This window comes from Balearica regulorum, chromosome 2, assembly GCF_011004875.1.
Source record: "Balearica regulorum gibbericeps isolate bBalReg1 chromosome 2, bBalReg1.pri, whole genome shotgun sequence".
Taxonomy (NCBI): Eukaryota; Metazoa; Chordata; class Aves; order Gruiformes; family Gruidae; genus Balearica; species Balearica regulorum.
Genome location: NC_046185.1, coordinates 13,451,170 through 13,473,985, shown reverse-complemented (window position 1 = coordinate 13,473,985; position 22,816 = coordinate 13,451,170). Strand labels below are relative to the sequence as shown.

Below are 22,816 nucleotides of genomic sequence, written 5' to 3'. Positions count from 1 at the left end.
CTCCTGTCCCTCTGTTTTGTTTTTAATTTCGAGCACAGGAAGGGGCCAGTATATGACCATATGCTTACAAAATGCTGGTTACACATGTCTTCCAAACAATATTGTCATAGTAATGATATGTCAAGTATCTGTCACATTTTGTCTCGCTGTGAATATAACCATGTGACTCCAAACCTTGCTGCATTTCCTTCTTCTGTTGTCACCAGTAATAACAATTGTTTCCAGTCAACTTCTGCATCCATTCTAAAAGAGTATTGGAAATGTGATTTCACTTCATTCAGTACCAGTGGGAAATTCATACCCAGGGAAATTTGTAAGGGTATTGCAAGGAAAATGTTAAGCATGTGCTTAAGCATCATTGGTGTTGATCAAGCAAAGTGTGCTCTTAAGCCTCAGGAGCTATTGCCTCTTTCCAAGCCTTGGACTTAACGGAGGGTTCTGAAAGAAGGAGAACTGATCTCCACTTGCAAAGTCCTAGAGATGGAATTGCACCTTGAGGGGAGGAATAATCAGTAGAAGTTGATGCTGATATTGCTGTGAACATTATCTTGGTCATACCTTTTCATTTTCCAAAGATAAGATCCTTTCAGCATGATCTAAAGATTCCTTCAGTTTTCAAAAGGGGTTTTTTTTTCTCCCTTTGTGATTTGTTTTCCCTTATTTTTCTTGTCATGTAATCGCCTTTGCAGTTTTAACAAGGTTTTGAAGTTAACACTACTTTGAGGCAGTGATATCTAGGCTGAAGAGGTTCACACCTCATTGGTGTGAGAGAATTCTTGTGATTTTTGGGGAGGGAGGTCTTGTGATGAGGACATGGAGGAGCAGGGAACCAAGGCTCCTAGGTCCAGATTCAATCTCTCTAGCTTTCCCTCCTGCGAGCCTTTGGCAAATGAGAGATTAATGCAGACTCCATATAACCATCTTTAAAATAGATCTCCCTTGGGGAGAGAATGGATTAATTAACATTTCAGAGGCGCTTTGAGTTCCTTTGATAGGTGTTGCAGAAATGCAAAAGGTTTTTTTTTTTCTTGCTAGACATAGGCTGTCTAAAGGATGTATTTTAATGATGTTGGTTTACCTCCTAAGAGCTCTTTTTCAAATGGAAGACTATTTAACTTCCTATGTATGTACCAATATGGCGTTTTACTGCTAATTTAAGTGAAATAAAATATACAGTGTCTGGACCAAGAGTAGATTTGGTACCTTCACATCATGAAAGCTCACGCTGATAATTTGCCAGTAGCCTCAGGGCTCTGATAGTAATTTGCCAGATGCTATACTGAACCTAATTTGCATCTGTATTTACATAAATGCTTTAATTAAAATTATATGCACCAACCTGAGATAGATGAGCAGCACTGCCTGCTATTTGTTTACATTCCCTGACAATAAAACCCTGCCTTTGCCGCTTCTTGCCGATTGTACGGCTTGACAAGGCTATTTGAAGTGCGGACTTGACAGGTTCCTAGTTAGGCTCTGCTGCAAACTGAGGAGCAACCTTCAGGTCCCAGGACCAAGTTCTCCCTTTATTTTAGCAAAATAGGAGATTTGAGCATCTAGATTCTAGGGGTCAGATTTGGTCCATGGATGCTGCAGATTTGGGGTAGTTCCATGCAGTCAGGATTTATAGCTTCTTGCAGACCATGTCTGCTTTGTCACACATGCAAACTGTGAAACCCCACTGAGGACAGCAGAAAAACATTTTAAATACAGCTTCCATCAAGAATAACATTTCTGAGCACTGCTCATCTTTGAGCAGAGCCATTACAGAGCTCCTTGTAGGGCAACGCACTCTAAATAAAAGGGATTTCTGGGCCCAAGTAGGGTCCTGGTTGTTTCAGTGGGACACGTGGGAGCTCATAGGTGAGTTTGGATGAAGGCAGTGGAGACTCTGGCTGAGTTTTTTGCTTAGACCACCCATTTAATCTGGAAAATGCAAGCATATAAATACAAATTAAATCCAAGCTGTGCAGCTTGCCATTGGACAGTGGAGGATGCTCTGGTTGATGTTGCTCTGCTGCTTCCCAGTTATTCGGAAGTTGTCATAAAGTCTTGCAAAGGAAAGAAATCGAGTGGCAAAGTTACAACTGATTTCACAGGGCACTTTGAAGATACATAAAGAACAGGCTCAAGAGAGCTTAACTACCCTGCTTGGGTTTGGAGGGTTGCTGAGCTTTATTTAAAGGTGTTTACTACACTTGCTCTATACGAGATACCTCAAAGCCACCATTTCCCTCAATTGAGAAGTTGTATGTAAACCTGAGCACTACCAGTCACTTTCTGCAGTGATATCTGACTATATTTGCCTGTGGTCATTTCTGAAACCCGTTTGAGGGAGTCCATTCGGTTCAGCATATTCATACATTAACTCATTCGCCTGACAGCTCTGTTGAAGAGGATAAACCGCCCCACATATTATGACCTGCCGTGGGACAGGTGGCCAAAACATGTTCATTGAAGTCCACATGCAGGAGCACAACCACAAAAGCATCTACGTTTGTTGCAAAGTGTCCTATAAATTTAAAGCCAGAGGCGTTACACTAGCAGTAAGCAGGTTGAAATGCGTGTCAGGGAGTTTGGGGTGACTAGGACCAGGAAGGGTGGTTTGGGGTGACCTGGTGGCGATGGCAGCCGGAGCCCACCCTGCTCCCATAGGCATTGCAGTGCCGCATCCCTCAGCCCCGTACAGAAATGGTAGCCGCTGGTGGTTGTAGAGGCAATAATGCTGCTGGGGGCACCATCTGCCCAGCAGCTGGGGTCTGCAGCTGAAGGAGAGCAGCCCTTGTTTCCCCTGGTGTGAGGGAGAGGAGGGGAAGGTACCTGGTAGTTACTCGGTCCTGCTCACCGACTGGAGCAAGGAGGGTGGGCAGAGCTCGGCTCCTCTCCACTAATGAAGGTTCTTCAACGCGAGGGGAGCAGATGAAGGAGAGGGTCTGGGGTATGGCGCACAGGGAAAAAAAAAATTCCTCCAGGGAAAGTGTCCTGTTAGGCTGGGATATGTGTTTGGGAGGTTTTTAACTTTGTGTTAAAATCTGCTCTGTAGTTGCCTCAGGGTCGGGGGGGTCCATCGGCCATTTGTCCCTGCTCAGCCCCCCCTTTCCCCTCTGCCATCTGTGCCGCAGCCCCAGCCCCCGGGGAAGGAGCGGCGGGCGGCTGGGGGGCAAGAAGCCCCAGAAAGTTGGGGTTGGCAACTCCGCTTCAGTGTCGAAACAGCCACGGGTTTGGATTTGGACCAGCACCACGTGTTTGGTACCTCTGTTAGTACCATGTTCGGTACCTCGGCCTTTCCCAAGGTGACCTCTCGGCGTGTTTTGAGGTGGGAGAGCAAAGCCAGGAATGGGGGTCAGGAGCAGCCCTGCATTTGGAGAAGGTTTCTTTCAAAAATCATTGTGTCTGTCTGATTTTAAAATTCACCGCTAACACTTTAAGTGTACCAAACACTAAAAACCAGCCTTTAATCAGCCTGTGCGTATTTTAAGAATCATGCCAACCGTTACTGCCTCAGAGATACCTGGAGATTTGGTCGAGAGAAGCCTGGCCTAGTTTTTCAGGGTAGCTAGCAACACATTTTCATTTCCCTATTAAACGTGAGCCTCTCCAGTCTTATTTTTTGGGGTGTTTTCTTCAAAAGGCTGCAAAGCTCTGAGCATGGCAGAAGAGAGAAGTCGGGGTGTGATATAGCAATAATTCTTGAAATTAGAAGTATATTAAGAACTGTGCTTCAGCTGTGGATGGAGCACAGCGTGGTGGGGTGCAGGAGGTTGGCTGGTCGGGAAGGAGGGTCACCCTCTTGGGTGAGGGGACCTCCGGCCCTGCTGCAGCAAGGGCAGCTCGGTTGCCTGTGGCTCTTCAGTTGTAGATGTGCAGTGCTGGAGGAGGCATCCAGCAGCCTAGTGTGGGACTGGCATGGTATCCCTAATGAAGACAGGGCTTAATTGAGTAAAATCGTGGTGAGAAAATGTTGAGGTTTAATCATTTGCCTATCAGAAATTGTTAAGCTGGGGGTTTTCTTTGCATTACACAGCTGGTATGGTGGAAATGATAACTCATCTTTCCATCCCAGCTCTCTAGACTGGGAAAACAGAATATAAAAAGGCTGAGAGATCCATCCTGACGATCCTCTGGATCTCATGCGTGCCAGACGGGCGTCCCAGAGCCAGGAAAGAAATGCTCGGCTTAGATCCCTCTTGAGCTCTGACTCGGAAGCGCACGTGTGTACAGATAAGTTGCTATGAGACCTTCAGGATGTCTGCAACAAGTCACCTAGAGCAGGATCCAGCCTTTTGTCACCCGAGGCCAGTTCTTATTTATTATTTCTATTTCAGGGGGCCTCAAGACACACATCGAGGTTGATGAAACGACATAAAGCAAAGCTGGAGGCTGTGCCAAATAGTTCATAACCATGGAGGAAAACTTGGCAGAGGGGCAGAAAAAGGGAGGGATGAATTAATGGTAAAATGTGTGTATGAGTGTTTTTATTGTGTTTGTCTCACGTTAGCTTTCCTAGATGTTGTCAGCTGTCTTAAGTTTTGTACACCTAACAGCAAAGAAGTTAAATAGTATTTAATAAAAACAGAAGCAGTGTGGGAAGAGGGCATTTACTGAATTTAGAAATCAATCCAGATGCTATTTCACTGTTAGTTAGACTTTATTATTAAAAAAATCTACCTTTTTGATTTGGAGTCACCCAACAAAACTAATCCTTGGCTCAGATGCATGTTTGACTTAAGTTCTGATGTTCTCTTTTTCTTCTTTTTAAACTAAAAAAAACCTTAGCTTTAGAAAAATGATATGGTATTTGCAGAATCAATAGAAAAGCTGACCCAGATAAAAGTGTGCAAAAATTGGTTTCATGCCCTAGAACTTTTCCTGCATGCTTTTTGATGCAATGTATGTGATCCTTCAAAAAGGAGGTAACATACAGTGATCTCAGCAGCTTTGAAGAATTGTTCTGGAAGAATAACAAGGAGCACTGGAGAAAGGGGTGTGCACATGTACCTTTTTTTTTCCCCCTCATTAAATATATCGTGAGATGGAAGAAATTAATGTCATGTTGCTGGTTATGTGGAAGGATAGGATAAATTTTGTATGAAATCTGGTTTTGTCTGATTTTAAAGGGTGAAAGTGCATTTCTGCTGAACAGCTTTTCGCAGTAGGATGTGAATTGCACTTTATCTTCCTTGGTTCAAACCTGCTTCTACTGGAGCGAGTGGCAAAGGTGTATCCAAATAGTAGCAGGATTCGCTCTCAGAAATGTAATTATGCCCTGGATCCTGAATCAGGTAGAAAGCTGTAAAAAGCATCTGCTGCTACAGATGTATTCCAGTCTAAGTAGGATCCAAATCTTAATTTGATTTAAATACAGCACTTAGGTCTGCAGGAATCAGACATTTAGTGTGTGAACCTGTTTTGCTTTGGCTTCCAAAAACATCCCAGGCTGTTTAGGGCTGTGGACCCAAAGGCGTAACGAATTGGCGTTCAATGCAAGCATCACCACAGTGAAGGTAACAAATTGATAGGACAGATTTGTTGGACTGTGAGACTGGCAGGCCGTGAGGAGAAAGTTCTGTTCCATCCGTTTGTATTCTCTGCCTTAAAAAAGAAAAAAAAAAAAAAAAGTTAAAAGCTAGCTAGAGGGGAAGGATGGGCCCAAAGTTACTGATTCTTAACAGAATAAGCAGACACAGTGCCCAGGCTGTGCTGGCTATCCCCAGGATAGGGAGGAAAGGCCAGCAAAGCAACTGCTTCATGGGGATTTCCACAAGCTTTTCCACTCGTCGGGGTCAGACATTGTTTTTCAGTGCTCGGTGTATGCAGACTTTCTGCTGCATTTGCTGGAGTGTGGGGGGCACTGAAGTGCCAGGCACTGGGGCTGTGCAGCCAGGGAGCAAGTGCAGTGGGCAGGCACATGCCCCAGGATATGCTCACCTCAACCGGGTTGCTCCGGGAAATTGCAGTAAGGAGAGCAGATGAAGCTCAGCACCAAGCAGGAGCATATAGCAATGTGTAGGGAACTCCAGGCAACCTTTCCTGCAGTCTCTTTGTGGCTTCTTGATTACTTGTAGCTGAAAGTAGATCGCCTGGCACAAATGTAGGGGCTGCTGACCCATGTGCATCTCACCTAACTTTCCAGATATAGACACATGGATACTCTTACTGAAAATAAGAGACTCGATAATATATAACGGCACTGGTCTGCAAGAGTGAATGGAGCACTAACACCATTATTTGAATGAAGTGATTTCTTGCTTTATATTTACACCCTGTGCTCATTTCGTTTCTTGTACCACTTTTGCACTGACGGCTGCTGTGTTTGGCAGGAATTTACAAAGACGTCGGTGCTTACAGCCAAAAGTAGGAATGGTCTAAACAGCCAGAAGAGGGAAACCCCTTCCTCTTGTATTTATTTTTATAACGGCAAAATGTAGTCGCTGGCTGGCCTTGATCCGTCTTTTTTTTTTTTTCCTTTTGAGTTGTGATGTTTTTTTTTCTTTTCAGCATGGGGGTTCAGGGAAACAAAAGAGGGAATGAATTAAGAGCAGGAGAAGAGAGTATCTGCTGTTGGGCTGTGTCATGTGGTGAGGAAATCAGGCTGAAACTGGAGAGACCGGGCCAAACCTAACAGCGGTACTGGGAGGCTTTAAATTGTGTCACTCTGACAGCGGATCTAAGCGGTGAAAATAGCTAGTGATGTTTCTGGCTGCAGTCTAGGTTAAATAGCATTGTGCACACATGAAGGGATGCTGATGGGCTGCTGCTTGCATCATTTGCTATACGTGCCTGCGTGATACCTCTTGTAGGTTGTCTTGAATGATGACCCCCATCCTTTCCAAATTGGCACATGCATTTAGACTGTGGGGACTGACATGGCTTAGTGTGCTTTTGCGTTGTGTTCACTACAGTTCTCTCTCTCTATTGGTCTTTTCCTCTCTAGCACTGCTGTCGTTAGGAGCTTGGGTATTTAGGGGGAGAGGTAGGAGCATGTGATTCTTGGCTGAGTCCGCTGTATGCAATGTACGCCATGTCTCTTGAGCAGACTCGTACAATGACACCTAGATGGATCTGAACACGGGGACTGGACATACCATGGTGTTGAAAATTAATTAGTGCATGAACAGTCTGCAGCTCAGTTGTTTAAAAATAAAATAAAAGTTACTGCTGTAAAGATGCTGAGCAGCAAAAGCATCCTACAACAGTGCTACTGTAGCAACTGCTGTGTTGGAAAACAGTTATCAATCATGGTTCTGGCAGAGAAGGGTCTGACAGTTGTTTTCCAACACGTTTATTACTATGGACGAACCTTTGGTGCCTTGTCTTGTAGGTAACTAACCAGAGGGTGACAGTCTGAAATGCAAGGTTTAAGAGGAATAATGTGAAATAGTTTAACTCTATTAAAAGCCAAATCAATTAATGATGAACTTTCTGTTGGCCAGAATGCTATCGGACATTGCGCTCTCTCTGGTTGAATTTTCTTGTGCCATCAAACATTCTTCTCCTTGCTTTAAAGCCCTTCCTGCCAATAGTATATGAGACTGAGATTTCTCACCCTTCAAGAAAACACTTTGATTTGTTGAAGGAAACTCAGAACAGTTAAGGAGATAGGAAAGAAAGTAATATACCTTTCTCCTGTGCTGACATCTGCAGCTGGGGGATGTGTTGAAAAGTAATTATAATCTGCTTTGAGCAATGCTCTGTCATTCTCTTTCATTTTGGTTCCGTTCTCTGTTTCCCAAAGAACTAGAGTTAACGACGGAAAGTGAGGTGCAGAAAGGCTGCACGACCTGAGCGGAGATGCGGGAGATAGATACATCCCCCTGCGCTGGGGTCGTGGGGGTTAATGTTGTTGTTTGGTTGCATATTTTTTAAGAAAGCACTGAGGTGAGAAGCAGCAGAGTCACAGTCCATCTGTCCATCCAGTGCCAGGGAAGCCAGGCCAGGACTCTCGCCAGCTCCTGCCCTGCCTTGCAGCCGAGGCCAACCGCAGCTGCTGCCAGCAGCCAAACCACATCTTCTTACAGGAGGGTACCTGCTTCAAGTAGATCTATGGATGGACACATCTCAGCCCCTCCATCCACAGCAGCCTGCAGACAAGAGGTCGGAGCAGTCCTCTGGGAGTGGCAGTCGGGTGAAGGTGTCCTCAGTGGCTGCTGCCCGGTCTGCCTGGCTCAGATGTCCACTGCCCAAGAGCATCGCTCTCGTGCTTCTGCCTGGTGGGATGTAAGAAGATTAATTTCATCCTGATAGAGAGCATGTTTTCTGAAATCTTCTAAAGCTCTAAGAGAGGGGGAATAGTTTCTGTTACAGTGCTGCAGTAACAGTGAAAATCTGCCTAAACCTAGGAAACGTCTTCCTTTATTTTTTTCCAGATAGCTTATTAGCTTTTTGCTTTTATTTGGTCTTTGCTTATTTTCATGACTCTGAATATCTCCAAAAGCAACTGGTAGCATTAAGAAGGCGTTGCAAAGAGGAGCTTGGTTCATTCCTGTAGTTAATAGAAGTTTTTGTGGGGGAAGTAAAGGCTGCAGAGCTGCAGTGTGCCGTGGCCTCGGGTGTGACTCTGTAGGTCAGCCTCCACTCATGGATATGTGCAAATGATTCAGTGTGGATTAAGACCTCATGCAAGTGGTTGTCACACTGCTAAGGTGCAGAAGACAACCCTTGGCAGGAGCCTCCTACTCTCTGTTTTCCAGGTTGGCACTGGTGGCTTTCCTGGGGAACGTCGGGGCTGCCATCATCAGCTGCTGTGGGGTGGAAATACCCATCTCCGTTTCAGCTTTGTTCGAAAGGTTAAGAAAGGTGGCTGGGCACTGAGTGGGCTGCGCGTAAGACTGCTGGGGATGGAGAGGTACAGGGGATATCCCTGGGCCACTCCGAGCATCACCATCCACACAGGGGGGGTGTGTGCTAACACAGAGACCTCAGAGCACTTCTGGGTTTTTTATTGGCTTTTTCACCACATATTTAGGTATTAAATGGAAACTCTGGATTTGTGTTTTATGCATTTGTCTTAGGGATGGGGGTAGGGATGGGATAATTTTATTAGCTTTATAAAAAGGTGTTGAAGTGAAGGATGCTCATGAGCATGTTACTCCCTTGCGCTGAAGTCAGCCAGGTTTGGTGAATGTTTAACGAGGATCGGACCGGCAGCTGGGAGCCTTTGGGGCGCTCGTGATCTGCTGGGATAACTGGGATTTTCAGTGTGTGGATACAGACGACTTTCAGGAATGCTTGTATCTGCTAATCATGCTGTAATAACAGTCTGCAATCTGCAGGCTGCAAACCCCCCATTTCCGACACAGCTGTGCATATTTAATTCAATAGAAGGCATTTCTAGTCTAGTGTTAGAAGTAATTCAGATCACTAAGGTGGTAATTTTGATCATGGTAGTTTTTAGGGAAATCTAGGTATAAGCTAGACTGAAAAGTTAATAAATGCCTAGTACCATACAAATGCTGGGGGGTGAGGAGGGGGGATATGGCAGGCGGCTGCCAGTGCATCAGCCTGCACCCCAGCCTTGCCATATTCCTGCCTCGCTGAGCCAGCAGTGGAGGAAAGTAGCATCCCAGGGTTTGTTAGCTTGATGAAGAAAGTTTGGCCTGACCTATTCCTTGTCCCACCAAATTTTGGGCATTGGGGCAGGCAGGCGATGGGGATGGGTCACCGGCAGTGCTGGTGGGAAGCACTAAAGCCTTGTGGGGCTGTGGAGCGTTGGCACTAGGGGCACAACCTGCTCCATGGCGATGCTTTCAGCTGACCAGCAGCAGGGTTTAAGCCACCAAGTGGGCATCTTTCAGGAATCATTCATTCTGGATGTCATCTCTAAGCATGTGGAGGAAAAGAAGGTTATCAGGAGTGATCAGCATGTATTCACCAAGGGGAATGATGGCATGACTGGCTGGGTAGATGAGGGGAGGGCAGTGAGTGTTGTCTGCCTTGACTTCAGCAAGGCTTTTGACACCATCTCCCATAACATCCTCATGGGTAAGCTTAGGAAGTGTGGGTTGGATGAGTGGATGGTGAGGTGGATTGAGAACTGGCTGAATGTCAGGGCTCAGAGGGTTGTGACCAGTGGTGCAGAGTCAAGTTGGAGGCCTGTAGCTAGTGGTGTGCCCCAGGGGTCAGTACTGGGTCTGGTCTTGTTCAACATATTCATCAACGGCCTGGACAAAGGGACAGAGTTTGCTGGCGATACAAAACTGGGAGGAGTGGCTGATACACCAGAAGGCTGCGCTGCCATTCAGTGAGATCTGGACAGGCTGGAGAGTTGGGCGGAGAGGAGACAAATTAAATTCAACAAAGACAAGTGTAAGGTCCTGCACCTTGGGAGAAATAACCCCAGACACCAGTACAGGTTAGGTGTTGTCCTGCTGGGAAGCAGCACTGCAGAGAAGGACCTGGGAGTCCTGGTGGACAGGAAGCTCTCCATGAGCCAGCAATGTCCCCTCGTGGCCAAGGCAGCCAATGGTATCCTGGGGTGTATTCAGAAGAGCATGGCCAGCAGGTAGAGGGAGATTATCCTCCCCCTCTACTCTGCCCTGGTGAGGGCACATCTGGACTCCTGTGTCCAGTTCTGGGCTCCCCAGTTCAAGAAAGGGAATTACTCGAGAGAGTCCAGCGGAGGGCTACAAAGATGATGTGGGGACTGGAGCATCTCTCGTATGAGGAAAGGCCGAGAGAGCTGGGTCTGTTTAGCCTGGAGAAGAGAAGACCGAGAGGGGATCTCTCTTACACTTGTAATATCTAAAGGGCGGGTGTCAAGAGGAAGGCACCGGACTCTTTTCAGTGGTGCCTGACAACAGGACAAGGGGCAATGGGCACAAACTGAAACACAGGAAGTTCCACTTGAACATGAGGAAAAACTTCTTCATTCTGAGGGTGACCGAGCACTGGAACAGGCTGCCCAGAGAGGTTGTGGAGTCTCCTTCTCTGGAGATATTCAAAACCCACCTGGACACGATCCTGTGCAACCTGCTCTAGGTGATCCTGCTTTAGCAGGGAGGTTGGACTTGATGATCTCCAGAGGTTCCTTCCGATCCTATCATTCCGTGATTCTGTGATTCTGTGAAAAGAGGTCAGGAGGAGTTTGGGGGTTATTTTTCTTCGTCTCAAGCACAGCTAGGGAAAACAAGTGCTTTCAGGGCTCCTAACTCCATTTCTCTCTGTAAAATGTTCTTTTGCAAAATTGATCATTTCTGTACGTTGAGAGAGTCTCAAAGGAACTTTTCTGTCAAGCAGCTAAAAAGTACTGTTATTTCTCTTCCCCGCCCTAACAGGAGCTCCAGATTTACATTTTAGCTCACTAAAGATATCTTGACGATCTGTACTTCAGGAGAAATTTCATGGTGAACAAAGCAAAATAATCCCATTTTCAGGCAGTTAGTGCTGGAGTGTTTGGGTTGCAGAAACCAGGAGGAGTGTTGGTGTTTATCAAGTTTCATACTTTAAAAAAGTATTTCAAAAATATTTTTGTTTATTTTGGTTTGTTTTGCCATGGGACATAACTTTTTTTTTAAATAGTCTAGAATATCAAAGCAGGGCTCAGACTGGTGGCTGAGTCTCCTGCTTGGTGTGCAGAGAATGAAGGAGGGCTGGAGTAGCTGGAGTTATCCTCTGCCTGCTGCAGGCTACGTACACACACAGAGGCAATTTCTGTAAACCAGGTGGTGTGTGGTAACTCACAAATCACCTGTCGGCTGTTTTGTACGTGTACGCACCAGGACATTGCACAGGACCCAGCTGATACAGATCTCACCAGTTCCTGTCCATGACTCTGCGGGTGTTTACGTGGCATGGCTCGTGTGGGTGAGGACATGAATGCTCTCCTGTGGAGTGGAGAGGTCTGGTCTGAATTTGCCTGATCCTGGAGTTGTGATGCATTTCAGGGAAGTGATGCTATCGTACAAGGAGAGCTGCTTCCCCTGCCTTGAGCTGGCTTGGAGTAAGCGTGCCCCCACAGGAGGCTACTCAAGAGCTGCCCACACAGGGATGCTCAGGATGAACAAACCCAGGCAAGAGTTTTCTTTTCATTAGTAATTACCTACCTGTTGCAAAAAATTTGACGTTTCTGTATGAACCGTGGTTGTGACTCCTTCGTTTCACTATTGCCTAAGTCCAGGCTTTCAAAAGCGGTAGCAGATCTCCCAGAACCATGAAATTGTTTAAAAGATCTGAAATATGTATGTATATGCATGTGTATATATATATAGCCAACTTGTTTCTGAGCTGTTACATTAAACTCAAATCATATTCTCGTAGCCACAAGGGGTAGAAACTTTTTGCATACTTTCTGAAGAGGATTGTGCAGTGCGAGCACAACACCAAGGGACTGCATTTAATAACCCTGGAGATTTCTTCCTGCTTTATGTTTCCTAAAGTGGGGATCCTCACAGAAATTTCACCAGCTGGATCTTTAGGAAAAGCACCAAAAATGGTGAGGCTCATTATACGGTCATAAGAATCGACAGCACCATACGTACATATTTATTTTAATTGACTTTCTAAGCAGAAGTTAGAGATAAGGGGAAAGACAGGGCTGTGTTGCACTATAGGCAATTTTGTTGTTCTTTAAAAGTGTTTTATTCGTAGAGGTGGTTCTGATCCTTATTGGCAAGATGTAGGGTCACTTTTGCATGATAGACACAGTACTGAGAAGACAGGATTTCAGATAGTGGATTTGGTGTAAGATAACTGGACTGAGCCCATTAAATACAGAAACTGCTCAGCCCTGAGCTTGCAGCCTATGATGGGAGAATGGAGGATTTGACCCAAAAGAGGGAGGAAGGGCAGCAGAAGGCAGCCTGCTGAGTCCAAAAAGAGGTGGAGGTGTAAATAGCACAAAATCTGCGGGTATCCTGTGTGTTTATTTTTCTTTTACAATTCAGTGAGACAACCATTTTTTGCCTTACTCCAAGACAGCAAAGCGGGAAGTAACTTCCCTTTTATCTGTGAATAAACATCCAGCTTTTTCTGTTGTAAGCTCTTAAAAAATGGTTTTGCTTGTGTAACAGCTCCTGGCCTCCCAGCTCCTCCATAGTCATGATGCTCTTTCAGGAAATCAAGTCGTATCTTCCTTTGAAAAGAGCCAACAAAAATCTTCCTAACCTGCTGGGAAGGAGCAAAAGACTCTTGAGTGATTTCTTTCGGGTTTGCCGGCTGACCTTCTTCTGGCCAGATAACAAGAGCATGAAGTTTCAAACTCAAATTCTTCAGCTTGAGCTGAAAATGCAAGTTGTGCTCTTGGTGCTGCTGAAGCAATCGATAAGCTTCTGCCTCTTTTCTTGAGAGAGTAGCAGGGTGTTTTGCTGCATGTATTTCTTCTATTCAGGGTGGTCCCATGGCCGTTTATTTTCCCTTTACCTATTCTTTGCAGACCTACAGGTGTGGTGTTTTTCAAGTGTGTATACAGCTGCGGCAAAACGGGGAAATTTTTTATATCAGTTCTGCTCTTATAGTTGCTGAAGCTAAATCTTCCTCTCCTTCTTGGTAGGAAAAAAAAAAGACAAAAATGAGGAAAGCCAACTGTAGCTTTGGGACACAGCAGGTGAGTCCCTTTAAGGAGGAGAAAGGCAATTTTGATGGCATTTTGTTGAAGTTCCCAGTAACCAAACAAAGCTTGTTCTGCTACGTGTCTGCTACAGCAGATGTTTTGTGGGTATTTCCAGTCTGAACCGCAGTGGCGATATCTTTGGACATCAGTGTGTGAGTGCTTTCCACTGTCTGCTTGGCCTAAGAAATGTAGATTTTTTTTTTTCCCCAAGAGGCCCCCAAGGTTCATCACGTTACTGTAACAGAGCTGGAGCACCAAATCTTTCAAATTCTGCTTCTGTCCGTGGCGGTCAGTGGAAAAGGGAATTGCTGCAATTCCTGTCAGTCAGCATTCCCGCGTGCTGGTGAAAAAACTAAATTGCCAGTCAGAGAGTGGAAGGGATGGCTGCTATTTTCTCCTTTTTTTTTTTCTCTGACTTACATTGCTTTTCCCTCTTTTGTAGGTATCAGAAGTTGTGCTCACCTTCAGAGAGGTGTAAGTACTGAGATTCCCAGGATGTAAGAAGTACAGTGCTGTGAGTAGCTTTTTTTTTTCTATTTTCCTTTAAATGAGAAACCCAAGCCTACTCAAACAGGAGGAAGGTTTTTAGTTTTTTTTTAAAAAAGATACTTTAAGAAATGTTTACAGCAAGTAAATCCAGTCTTTTGAAACCAGTTGTATGCCTTTGGCACCTTTTTGCAACCCAGAAAATAAAGTCAGCATTGTATTACCACATAGGCTGAATAATTATCTCGCTGCAGATACGAACCACATGAATGCATTTAACTGAGAATATGGTCAACAGAATAGACCATTAACACCATCTGAAGCTTGTTTGTTGTTTCCAAGCTCCACCAGCCATTGAAAATCTTGCTGGAGAGTTGAGGCAAGGCATTCCTCACGAAGAAAGCTTGTGTCTTTTGAAAGGGGAGAAGAGCACAGATTTGCCATGAGGTTTTTTTCTGTGTGTGCACAGCACCCAGCCCGATCATCAAAACAGAAAACTATCCAATATTTAGCTCTTCCCTCATCTGGTAAAATAACTTTGGAGGATCTTTTACACCATGGGGGAACACCTGTATGTTTGGCTCCCTCCCATGTTCCAAAGCAGCTTGACCAGGAGCTTTTTTGTATGTATATAAAAGTACATATATAATATATACAAAATATATAATATATATACATATATATGATACACATATATAATATATACAAAATATATAAAATATATATTACACATATATATATACACTTAAGGAGCAGCTACACTATGGCCTTTTCCCCTGTGTTGTAAAGGACCTGGGCTGTGATTTCCCAGCAGCTGTGGCTGGTTTGCAGCTCTCCAGGTGGAAGAGCTGGGGCTGCACAAGATCAGCATCCATGAGCTCCGGCTGGAGCTTCTGGCTGCATGGCTGGCACAGTATCGACTTCTGGGGCAGCTCCTCTGTACTGGTGCTAGTGGGGATCACAGCACTAAAATTTGGATTGGGAGTTTGGATGCTGTTGCTTTGGGCTTCACTGCTTTTCTGTAAGTAAATATTCTTAACAGAGGGGTTGGATAGGGAGGGGGTTTCTGAGGTTTTTAAAATCAGCCCAACTTTCATCCCATTTTTACCCTGTTCTGTAGTGATAGAAATCTGTAGTTACTTGGAAGTTAGTAGAATTTTGTTTCCATTTTTATTTCAGTGGCTTACAGCCTGTTTTCTGTTACAGCAACACAAATCTATTTGGGCTAGAGCAGAACAGAGCCCCAAATTGAACTCAGCCTGGGAAAAAGAAAGGGTTATGTTTTTGTTAACAAGAGGGAAACTGAGACCATCAGTGTTTGGTAAAGATGTGGTAAAAAGTCCTTAATAAATACCTAACAAACCTTCAGAAACTGGTGAAGGATACTGGCAGTGAGTGTGGTTACTGGGAGAAATGGAATGTGAAATTATGATGGTGTTTTGTATTGTTCCTCCCTCAGTAAGGTCTATAGTTCATATTCTCCCTTTGAATCAGAAATGTTTTCTCCTAACTCCTTGGTGTTTAAACTGCCACCCAAGACCTGCTAATTTTGCTGTGGGGTTTATTTTTTGTCCATCGTTTACAGAGCATCACACAGGATGCAGTGTGTTGGCTCTGGAGTGATGGGAAGAGCGCATACTGGTTTAGGCAAATAAATTCAGCAGAGTGATGCCACTTGTACGTACTGTGTATCTCAAAGTAGATCCGTAGACTGGAAATGCTGTTTGCTCGTCTCAAAGCAAAGTTTGCTTGTTTTTTTTATTTTTCTGTTAAGTAGGCAGTGTTGACATTTGGCCTCTGTACTGAGGTCCTAATGAATCTGTATCCTACTGCACTTTTGCTACTTTTGCTACTGCAAATAAGCAAAGGGATGTGCTCCTGCTCTTTGAAGGTGGACTGCTAGTCCCAGGTAGATGTTGTGTTCTGAACTCAAAGCAAAGCAGCGATGCTAAGGGCAGCATGCAGTCTATGGGTGCCTCTGATAGATCATAGAATGGTTTTGGTTGGAAGGGACCTCAAAGACCATCCAGTTCCACCCCCCCTGCCATGGGCAGGGACATCCTCCACTAGACCAGGTTGCCCAAAGCCCCATCCAGCCTGGCCTTGGACACTTCCAGGGAGGTGGCATCCACAACTTCTCTGGGAAACCTGTTATATTATAGCTGAGTTGAGGGTGAGAGAGAAACAAGAGCAGGCTGCTTGGATGCCACTCAGGTAGCTTGTTTATGGTCTCGCATGGCTCTGAAATTATTGTAGTGAGATGCAGTTGTTGCTCAGCAGTGAAAGGAGACTGTATATTCCCATTTATCTGTCTCCTACCGCTGTGGTGTATGTATACCTGTGTGGTAGAAGCCTGAGTGAGGAACTGGGGAGCGTGAGATTGCCGCAGTAGGGCGATGCTGAACGAGAAACTACATCCTGCTAAGAAGCTCGGGGAGAAACCAGGGCTGGAAGAGGTCAATTCCTATACGTTCGTTCTCTGCATCCCCTTCCATATTGTCCTGTAAAACGTTTCGGGACCAGGCATTCAGCGTGAAGAGATTTGATGGAGAGAGGGGAAAGGAGGCTTCTTTGCCATTACCCTTTTTCTGTTTGCCCCCCAGCACCCAGAGGGTGAAACTTGCCTGTGACTGCTCCTAGAGGTGCAGAGAGATTTGGGTGGTTCCAGCTGATGCACACACAGAGGGAAACTAGGCCAACTGCTGATGCACTGTGTTAAGAGTGGTCAGAGATGATGCTGGTTTGGGGAGCTCCTGCCACTTCCAGTGCACTTGTGGACGTTGACAAGCAAAGAGGGAGCTGCAAGCAGCAGTTGCTTCACCTGTTGAGCTTTGATCCACCTCCCCTTTGCAAGGCAGTATCTCTCTTCTGCCGTTTAACAGCAATACCCTCTTTGTCTATGGGCAAGATCCCCCTGATGGAGTTTTGTTCTTTGGGCAGTGCAAGGCAGAGCTCTCTCTTTGTGGGGAACCAAGCCCTGGGAGGATGCAGAATGAGGATTTCCTTCAGGTTGTATGCAGTCGAGGAGAAGCATCTTCAGCTGTAGCATGGTGGTGTGGCTGTTCTCCCACCCCAGGACACTGGGGGTGAGGATGGGTTGGCTGCAGATCAAGTGGGGGCCTCAGCGGTGCCCAGGGCAGGCTGCAGCATTGGGCTGCAGAGGCACAGCAGGTCTGGCAGGAGAGCATGGAGGTCTGAGAAGCACTTTTTATGTGTTGGAAAAACTTGAGGAAATGTAACTTGGAAAAATAACTGGTTTATGTCAAGGCTTCTGGATGTGTAACTATAAAGAAGATACTTGTTGCAGTGGACTGTTCTCTACCAGATATGATTTAGATGGGTTTGGGGGCTTCAGGGTTTGGGTGTTGGGTTTGGTTGTGGTTTTGTGGTTTTTTTATTACTTGGAGCTCAAGCAGTGAATTTGCAAATGTTTTCTGTCAAAGCAAAGAAGGGCTCTGACAGCAGTGTGTCCTGAGTGCTAGCGCTGCGTACGGTAACGGCTTTGTGAAATGCAGGAACGATGCTGCGTCCTTGCTCTTATGTGGGGCAAGAGATTGGGCTCCAGGTGGGGCAGCCCCTAAAGGCTGAAATGATCACTTGTACTTGTCACCAGAAAAGCCACCTCTCCAAACAGTGCACTCCTCACAAAATCAATGCAGGTTTCCCCCGTGCTCAGTCAGGTAACTGTCTGGAAATGTTGGGCAGACTGCATTTTATTTTTAAAAAGGGGAAAATAACTGAAGAATAGAGATGGGGAGGAGAAGCTGGTTGGAGAGCAGGAGAAACTTAGCCAGGAGAGATGAGGCTTAGCCAAAAGTCTCAATTGCCACCTTTGTCTCGGACCTGGAAGCTAGGCTTAGACTTTGGATCATGCTGGTGGTTCCCAGCTGGAAAATGGTGAGGAGATTTTCTCAGTGTGATGGCAAGCTGGCAGTTCATTCCGCAGTTGACATTAGGCAAGAGGGCAGGTTTTCCCCAGCACTCGGCACTGCCTGGACTTCAGGAAGGACAGGGTTGCTGCTGCCTGGCTCTCCAGGTCCTTCGGGACCTTACCCCATGGACAGAAATTGATGGTGCTTAAAGAGGCAAAGCAGGTTTTGTTCCATACTTATTTTTGGTAGTGTCTCTTCTTCCTTTTCTTTTCCATTAAGCATGATGTCACAAATGACATCAGTCCAATAACTGCTTGTGGTTGTCATAGTCACAGCCTGTGACACCCAAACAAAGCAGCAGGAAACCAAAGCTGGCATACAAATGCTGTAATATTCATCACATTCCTTTTGGTTAATAACTGCATGGTTAGGTATTTATTTTCCATTTGAAAAAAAAGAGGAGTGGGAGGGTTTAGAAGGACAAACTTGAGTTGTTGAGGGGGAGGAAGGTTGTCCCCGACTCCATCTGAGCAATGCAGCTGCACTTCTCCCTCCCAGTTGTCTTCCTCCAAGCCAACATTGCTTTGGACCTCAGCTCCCTCCTGCAGCTGTTCCCATCATTGCAGACCACGTGATGATGCCACAGCATGGATAAAGGCGATGGAAGAAGTCCCACCGCCTCTAACACAAGTTGTGTCCCCGGGGGAAAAGCCTTCCAAGGTCCAGCAGCAAGTGCCAGCAGCAGGTGCCAGCAGCAGCCATGGGTCAGCCATGGAAGAGGCTGGTTTGATTGCTGGATGGCTGAGGTTGTTGCCATCCTCACAGTGCATGGATGGAGAGTGTCAAAGGGTTTTTTCAGTTTGGTCGCGGATGAGATGTGCTGGGGGAAGTTTTGTTGGGGGTTTTGGGAGTGTCTTTTTGCCTTTTTTTTGTTTGCTTTTTAAATCTGTAAGATAAGCTATTCTGGGTGAGTGGCAGACCTGGTTTGCCTTTGCAAGGTTTAATTTCCACTCCTTCAGAGTTTTGCATGGTTGGCCTGATGGTAGGAAGGCACCTGCTGCAAGAAATATTTCCAATAATTTTAAAAGAAATATATTACAGAAACAGGTCTGGTGCGAGCACTGCATTTGCGAGACGAGCGCTGGAGGCGAGCAGTCAGGGCTCACTGGGAAGGAGCCGCCCGAGCCCCTTCACTGCTGCGAGCACACAGGGAGCTGCCATCCTCGTGCCCCCATGGGGACGTACCAACCCCGAGCGCTCTGGCGTGGCTTCTGCAAAATATTTGGGCACGTGATTACCGGGCTGAGTCTGGGTAGCTACCCAGGCCTGGCTGAGCTGGGGGCAGGCAGCGAGCACGCAGAGGGCAGGATCCAGCAGTGAGCGCTGCCCGGCTCGGGGGCTGCGGGTTCAGGCATTCGGTGCCGCGGCTCCCGCGGGCACTTGCAGGGGGGTGCTCATTATATAATAGCTGGTGGTTGATTAATATGCTGTGAGTCAGAAATGCCAGGGTATTTTAGCTTTCTCTAGTTGCTATGGCAACATTATTTTAACAAATAGCTTTTTAATATTTAATTAAAACTCAGCTTTTGGCAAGCTGGAGTAAGAACTATTACAATTGCTACTACAAAGGGTGAGCAGTGAAGTGTATTTCAGAGCCACGTTTTTTCTGGTTGCTTTTTCCTTCTCCCCCGCCCCCTTCCCAGAACTGTCAGCTTCCAAAAAAAAAAGGGGGGAAAAAAAAAATCACTAATTTTTTAGTTGAGGAAAATGTATACTTGTTCCCTTGACACAAAGCAAGTGTAATATAAATCTGCAGTTACTCTTAACAATTGAAGGTTGTCACTTCTTTAATGTATAACGCCAAGCCAGCTCTATAAGGACAGAGTGGTATGATAGCATTTATTAATCGCTGCTTTGTCGCTGGCGTTCCTTCTTCTACCTTTGCTTGCCGGATGAGATCATTCCCATTTTGTTTGCTTCATGTTCCCTCTGTGTCAGGTTGGATGCTTTTTCCTCACCAGCTTGTAGAGGAGGCTGGTGCTGTGTCCAGATCAGGCTCTGGACTGGTTCCTAGTCTTTTTTTAGGTGAGCTTCTCTGCTCCCTGATACTGAATGATTCTACAACAGAGACAAATGAACAGAGAACTCGGTCTCCAGAGAAAAATAAATATTTAACAGCTCTCTTTGTAAATACCCTTTATTTATAGAACAGTTGCAGGTTCTATCATGCTTGGTAAATGGGGATGCTTTTTATGCAAAAATTCTGCCTTGAGGGACTTGGTGGATACTTAATGTCATCTGTGATATAATAATGAAATAAATGTGTCGCTCTCATGGGATTCCCTTCCAGCCCCTATTTTCTGTGATTCACTTCAGTATTGCACTTTGTCTCTATTCACATTGCATTCCTTAATATTGTACTGAAACCTTATTTGGGAGGTAACACCTTTATTTCCTGAAGGGATGGGAAGGCTGTTGAGTGTTTTGACTTACGCAGAGGAGTCTGAGACTGTATGAACCTCCATCACGTGTCACCGTGGTGTCTCGCCAGGTCCCTGGGATTGATGCGCTGAGTCTCTTGCTCTCCCACATGGGAGAGATGTTATCCCATCTCATAAACAGAGGAAGGTAGACCAGTAGAGATGGACTAGGATGTGTGTCGCCCTGGCTGCCTAGCAGTTAAGCAGTTTTATTCTGTGGTAGCTGTCTTGCCACTTCTCAGAGCAGTTGAGAGACTGCACCATTTGCAGAGATGTTTCAGCCTGTTTTAGGACAGATGTTTGAGACAGGATGCAGTAACCCTTAGTTACTGGTCCCTCCCCAGTCACACTGAGCCATAAGTTAGATAGGAAAAATTAGGCAAGAGAAGTGCCATCCTGCATCAAAGATCTTCTGTATCCATTTCTATAGGTGATCCATAATGGTGTCCCAGTCTGGAGGATGTCCTCAATCGTTACACTGCCCTGGTCATGCAGTGTCGGGTCCCCCTTCCAAAGCAGCTCAGCTAATTTCTGCCTCGCATTGCTCACTGATGGGCATCCAGGGTTAAACAGCTCAGGGGGAGATGCAAACCCAGTCTTCAGGCATGTAAACTAAGGTGCAAAAGGTTTGCCTAAACTCTTCTAGCAGGCCAGGAAGAGCACTAAGGCTTTCCTTCCTATTTATGCTGAAGGTGTGCTGTTGCAACCAAATTATTACTGCAGCAATAATAATATTGCTGTATTGCAGATGGTATGGGTGTGTTAGGTGGTTTTTTAAAGCATCCTTCTGAGTTGCATCCCATGCCTCTTGATATGCTAAGTGTTTTGGGCTCTGTTTAAACCCCTCTGCTAGCTGATGGCAACCTCAAGGAGTCCAAAGGCGATCTTGGGATGCAGTGGGAGCTGTGATGGGAGCAGGGTCTCTGGGGGGACAGTGATAAGCGCAGGAGGTAGTAGGGCAGTGTGTGCTCGGGGCCACCAGGTCAGCAGCTGGTTCCAAAGAGGTCTGGGAAAGAATCCTTTTATTTCCTACCAGTTAGGAGTGGAAAAGTACTGACAAAATTTGACTGGTTTCATAGCAAACATGGGTGCCCATGAGGCTTGCAAGGCAGCAGCCAGGATGGGTTTTGCAGTCGGATGGCAGGAGGTCCTGCTGTACCGAAGGGGCAGCGTGGAGGGACCAGCAGTCACTGTTGTGGGGGAAGCTGACAAGCAGATGATGAAACTGGCATTGCCGGTGGAGCGGAGGAGGCGAGCGCCGCTACGTTAACACATGTGATCAGGCCACCTCAGAGGGGTGAGGGGGGCTGAGAGGTTTGAACTGAACGCCCTGACCAAGGGGAGGTGCGGAGCTGCTCTCTGGAAGGAGGTGGAAAGGGTTTGGTGATGGCGATTTACACGAGTGGGGGTCTGAGGAGCAATGCTTTTGGCTATTACGGGGTGGAGGGTGAGGTAGCTGAAATGGGAATTGTGGTGAGAAGGCAGAGAAGTAACGTTTCTACCTGAAATTTTCATTTTGCGCCCAAATTTTGAGAAGGATACAGAGAAAAATGCTGCAGGATAGTGATCCTGCTGGGGTGTAGGAGAAATGCCCCTGGTTTATGGGTGAGAGAGATCGCCAATCGCTAAAATACAGACAGTAGAGCAGATGGGAGAAAAGGGAAGGTCAGGAGCACCGCCATCCCTGAGCGGAGGTGGCACAGAGGTGAGCAGTGGGCTGTTGGAGAGGGATGGCCGTGCCAGGAGCCTGTGCGGTGGGGCAGACCCGGTGGTGAGCGATTTGGGGAATCCCTGATGTGCGTGGCTCCCTAGTGCCGTGGTGGCTGGCAGGTCAGGCTTGTCGGATTTACCCTGGAAAATGGCTCCCAAGCGGGAAAAATCAGGTTCTTCAGGAGGGAGAAGTAGAGATGAGAGCCTATATTCTTGTTTGGGTCGGTGTGCACTAAAGTTGTACTGGAAAAGCTGAAATGTGACTTGTAAGAGGAAATAAAGGCTCCACTGCAAACATAGACTGGTGTAAAAGAGTTTAATTGCTGGGTCCCTAGCTCAGCTTCCTTGTAAGGGTGTACGGAGATCCAATGCACTATGTAGGCTTTCAGTGTACAGTAAGTTGGGACTGGCATGTCCTCTGGAGAGGCACAGCATGCACTCTGGCAGGTCTGACTTTCCCACCCCTGAGGATAGGGGTGGATCCAAGCTGGCAAAAAGCCCTGCGTGGGAGCAAAGGGCACATCTCTCCTGAAGAGTGCTCAGAGATATTGCAGTAACAAGAACTACCCAAAATTAAGCCCGAGGGCCCTTCTTTTATGGTGGTTTAGGATCCATGCACGCACTTTGTATTGCAAGTCAGTGATCTGTTCCAAGTCCTCATGTAACAGAGCATGGGGTCTCTTCCCCTTGCCCAAACCCTCACTCCTTTGTGCTTAAAGCTA

At 46.2% G+C, this 22,816-nt stretch overlaps 1 protein-coding gene across 7 annotated transcripts in view; it reads left to right on the top strand.

Moving 5' to 3' along the window:
* Nucleotides 1-22,816, top strand: part of ZHX2 (zinc fingers and homeoboxes 2) — an 80,202-nt gene that overhangs the window by 19,772 nt on the left and 37,614 nt on the right. For 4 of the 7 annotated variants that reach the window (XM_075743408.1, XM_075743407.1, XM_075743401.1 and 1 more), the window contains exon 2: nt 13,989-14,060. The exons of 2 other annotated variants lie outside the window; for them this stretch is intronic. The gene's annotated coding sequence lies outside the window, so the exon portion shown is untranslated. Of the gene's footprint in view, nt 1-13,498; nt 13,541-13,988; nt 14,061-22,816 lie in introns of those variants that run through there. One more of the 7 variants, XM_075743402.1, reaches the window with a different exon arrangement.